General features: G+C 44.1%; 1 non-coding gene across 1 annotated transcript; it reads right to left on the reverse strand.

Annotated features, from left to right (window-relative positions):
* Positions 1-796: 796 nt before the first annotated feature.
* Trnas-gga (transfer RNA serine (anticodon GGA)) lies at positions 797-871 on the reverse strand. The gene has a single exon. It is a non-coding gene; the product is annotated as a tRNA-Ser (tRNA).
* Positions 872-5,035: the final 4,164 nt, after the last annotated feature.

Genomic DNA, 5,035 nt, shown 5'->3' on the forward strand with positions numbered 1-5,035 from the left:
GAGACTTAGGGAAAAATGCAACAGAAAATGTAAATTTTCAGGAATGGCTTCTAAACTTTCAAAAGACTCTAACTCAATATATGCTTAATTTTTAATTTTTAGTCACTCAGAAGCACCCTGCACCATACTGTATATCATCGTCTTGATCTTTTTCCAAGTTTTTTCTTCTTTTCTTGTTTCTGGACTCCTTAGTGGCCAACTGTGCTACATACTCTGCTTTATCAGTGCACACCTTGTCCATCCGTTCAAGTTCTCTATTAAAGTTTGCTCGAAGGTAAATTCCCATCCATATGCTGTAGAACCCTACCAATGCAGCCATCATTAAAAGCAATAACAGCAGCATCACTGACCCCCCCCCCCCCCCACTTTGGTGTCTTCATTTCAACAAAAACATTTTTTGGTGAATCTATACAAGATTATTGAATGACTCATTGAGATTTTGAGTCTGGCCATGCAGACACTTCTTCAGTAATATCACGATTTGCCAGGTCTCTGTAAATACGTTTTATGACAGCCATGACAGCTGCAGGGATGGAATGCTTATGGCTGTATGAACTGCTTGAGTACTGAGCACTGCTGTAATTGCACCATGAATCAGGTCCAGGAGGGCAAAAGTTGTGTACTGTGGGAGAAGGTAGCCCATGCTGCCTGCTTTATTTTCAACAAATCCTCAGTAGTATTTCTGATGGACATCCCGTAATACTGATGTAGTTCATCAATCATTTTGTCTGTCAGCCTGCCTCTTATGGTTTTACCATCAGATAGTTTCTTGAAACTTCCTGGCAGATTAAAACGGTGTGCCGGACCGAGACTCGAACTCGGGACCTTTGCCTTTCCCGGGCAAGTGCTCTACCAACTGAGCTACCCAAACACGGCTCACGCCTCGTCCTCACAGCTTTTACTTCCGACAGTACATCGGCTCCTATCTTCCAGACTTCACAGAATCTCTCCTGCGAACCTTGCAGAACTAGCACTCCTGGAGTCGTGTTTGGGTAGCTCAGTTGGTAGAGCACTTGCCCGCGAAACGCAACGGTCCCGAGTTCGAGTCTCGGTCCGGCACACAGTTTTAATCTGCCAGGAAGTTTCATATCAGCGCACACTCCGCTGTAGAGTGAAAATTTCATTCTAGATAGTTTTTTGTCCCTCAAACTTTGTTTCAGCTTCCTTAATCTGGGCCCATCCTCTTCTGGACATGACCTTTATAACACAGCAATCCACAGCCTTATATATAAAAAATTACACATTTTATTAGATCTCGAAGTAATGACGTAAAAATTTTCACATTTCCAAACGGTGTAGATTGCAAACTTTATAATGAGATAAAAACGCGACAATGTGAAAAAAAAAAATTTTCTCCGTTCTATTTCCCCTTAGAGCGCTGGATTCCACATGATAAATATTTCAGAAACGGTATCTATTTAATTTTATACCATTTTTATGTACGGAACCATGTAGCCTTAAGAATGGATGTGTTATGTTCTATCATCAGTTCTCTCCTGCCAGTACCTTCTTTGTACTGACTCCAGACAGTACAATAATATTCTGGACTTGATAGCACAGTCCATTTACGTAAACTGTTTGAAACTCCATCCATCTGTAACTCTGTCATGTATAAACCACAGGTTTCTTCTTAACCATCTGTTATATCATCATGACACTCTCATGAGTACTATACTCCGATAACGTGTGCTACACTACTAGCCATTAGAATTGCTACACCACGAAGATGACGTGCTACAGAAGCGAAATTTAACCGACAGGAACAACATGCTGTGATATACAAATGATTAGCTACTCATAGCATTCATACAACGTTGGCGCCGGTGACGACACCTACAACGTGCTGACACGAGGAAAGTTTCCAACAGATTTCTCGTACACAAACAGTAGTTGACCGCCATTGCCTGGTGAAAGGTTGTTGTGATGCCTCGTGTAAGGAGGAGAAATGCGTACCATCACGTTTGAGACTTTGACAAAGGTCGGATTGTAGCCTATCGCGATTGCGGTTTATCGTATCGCGACATTGCTGCTCGCGTTGGTCGAGATCCAATGACTGTTAGCAGAATATGGAATCGGTGTGATCAGGAGGGTAATACGGAACGCCGTGCTGGATCCCAATGGCCTCGTATCACTAGCAGTCGAGATGACAGCCATCTTATCCGCATGACTGCAACGGATAGTGCAGCCACGTCTCGATCCCTGAGTCAACCGATGGGGACGTTTGCAAGACAACAACCATCTGTACGAACAGTTCGACGACGTTTGCAGCAGCATGGACTATCAGCTCGGAGACCATGGCTGCGGTTACCCTTGACGCTGCATCACAGACAGGAGCGCCTGCGATGATGTACTCAACGACGAACCTGGGTGCACTAATAGCAAAACGTCATTTTTTCGGATGAATCCAGATTCTGTTTACAGCGTCATGATGGTCGCGTCCGTGTTTGGCGTGTATTCGTCATCGCCATACTGGCGTATCACCCGGCGTGATGGTATGAGGTGCCATTGGTTACACGTCTCGGTCACCTCTTGTTCGCATTGACGGCACTTTGAACAGTGGACGTAACATTTCAGATGTGTTACGACCCGTGGCTCTACCCTTCATTCGATCCCTGCGAAACCCTACATTTCAGCAGGATAATGCACGCCCGCATGTTGCAGGTCCTGTACGGGCCTTTCTGGATACAGGAAATGTACGACTGCTGCCCTGGCCAGCACATTCTCCAGATCTCTCACTAACTGAAAACGTCTGGCCAATGGTGGCCGAGCGACTGGCTCGTCACAATACGCCAGTCACTACTCTTGATGAACTGTGGTATCGTGTTGAAGCTGCATGGGCAGCTGTACCTTTATATGCCATCTGAGCTCTGTTTGACTCAATGCCCAAGCGTATCAAGGCCGTTATTACAGCCAGAGGTGGTTGTTCTGGGTACTGATTTCTCAGGATCTATGCACCCAAATTGCGTGAAAATGTAATCACATGTCAGTTCTAGTATAATATATTTGTCCCATGAATACCCGTTTATCATCTGCATTTCTTCTTGGTGAAGCAATTTTAATGGCCAGTAGTGTAACTTCCTCGACATGTGCGCATCTGGAGAAATGTTGTGCACTTAGATGGATGGCGTGAGTGAGATTGGAGGGGAACAGTCATCACTGAACAGCAGCTACGAACTCACCTCACTCCGTTCCTTCACGAGATGTGCATATATTGGGTATAGTACCCTCCTACCTCTGGTCAGTTGCAAATTAAATCAGCGTCAGTGTTGCAATGTGGGTTGGTCAAGGACAATGGCGGGAGATCTTTCAATCTCCAGCTTCATCCTATGAGTGCGAGAATACCTTATGACTCCCGTCGACATAAGGAAAGATGGCCAGTTGTAATCGTAAATTGCGCACTGTGGGCTATATGCTAGTGTGCCGACGTAACGAAAAGCGCCAGCACAAAAGTGAAGATCGCAAAAGCAGAGAAGGCGGTGAGGCGACATCAGTCAATAACCAACTGATAAGGATCGCGCCACGACAGGAGTGGCCTCTACCTGAAGAGAATATGAGCGCGGCTCTTCCAGCCTCGGCGCACAATACTAAACCGGCACTAGAAGAGCAGTTATCAGTGGTCCACATCAATTGACCTTGTCTACACCAAAGGACTGACTGTTTGCCTGTCGCCCATCGCTTGCGACACGTTCTTGTAATACAAAGTATTGTCTATCATCTTTATTGTAATGAAAACTATTTATGTGATTTGCTTGAATTGTTGCGTAACTATCCGAGAAATCAGCACCCTATAAACGACAAGTGGGCAGGGCCCCACAGCTAGAAATATTTAGATAACTTAACTGCATCAGTATAGGACGCTGTCTGGTATGCTTCTATGTATGTGACCGAATGGAGATACTGCGCAATCATCTACCTGCATTCGCAGTATTACATGGTACTCGCAAAGTAGTGGATGGGTGGTTTAGCGATTATTCAGAAATTAGGAAGCATTCTGCTGCCTCACTGGCTGACGTTTAAATTACGGAAAAACTGGGACTATTGCTAAAATTGATCATACTAACAACTACAGTTTTTATTACAGTGCTTCAGTCCATATCGATGATGTCTTTTCATCGCATCCGTCCACTGGTACGCTGTTGATTACCACATAATAACGGACTGCTATCAGTTGTTTGAAATGGAGATAGCCTTGGTGGAACACTGAATATCTGCTACTTGTCACAGTGGAACATGGGATTAAATACAGGGATCATCACCTTTAGACAGCTGTTTTGAGTCATTACTCAATGTTGCAGATTCATCCTATTTTCATATGCTACGATACCCAGCACGTTCTTTTCATTTTACTAATAATATAGCAGTGCCTCTCTTTTTTATCAGTACCAGAACTGTGATATGAGGAGGTAGTTCTCTTGGCCTCTTCGAGATGGAACACCTGGATATCTTTTACCTGCCGCTGTAACACAAGAATCATCTATTGCGAGTGATAGCTACTAGATATGGTCTTTCTTTCTGCGCAGATGACAATACTTTACACCCACATGTAGGTGCATGAAAGCAGTTATGGGGCAAATACGCTCGATGTCAGCATGTTGATGGTATTTATTTTTCGGTATATCTGAAGTGAGACCTGGTAACATCTTATAGGGTGATGTTGGGAAGTTCTATTACAAGGAGTTGTATGGCACATTAAAGTCTGGAAGCAGATAGTTTGTATTTTCTTTTTTTTACGTGCTCTGGATGTTACAAAATATGGAAGAGAAATGCTCTTGAACATATATGGAAAATTATTAAAGATTTCATAACAACCTGATGCACCTTGAGCAAGACTCTAGAAAGTTAACAGCCTGAGCAGACGTTTATAGAGCCTCATAGGGCGCTAAAGGCATGAGGTATTTTTATGATTCTTAGCTCGTAGAAACGGCTTGTTGGGAGTTGAAAGTAATTGGCGGCGAGCCCACCCCTTAGTAAATCTTGCCGGACAGGTTCACAGCCATACAGGGCAGACAGGGTAGCCCCTCATTGAGACAGGTCT

This window comes from Schistocerca serialis, chromosome 5 (assembly GCF_023864345.2).
Source record: "Schistocerca serialis cubense isolate TAMUIC-IGC-003099 chromosome 5, iqSchSeri2.2, whole genome shotgun sequence".
In the NCBI taxonomy this organism is placed as follows: Eukaryota; Metazoa; Arthropoda; class Insecta; order Orthoptera; family Acrididae; genus Schistocerca; species Schistocerca serialis.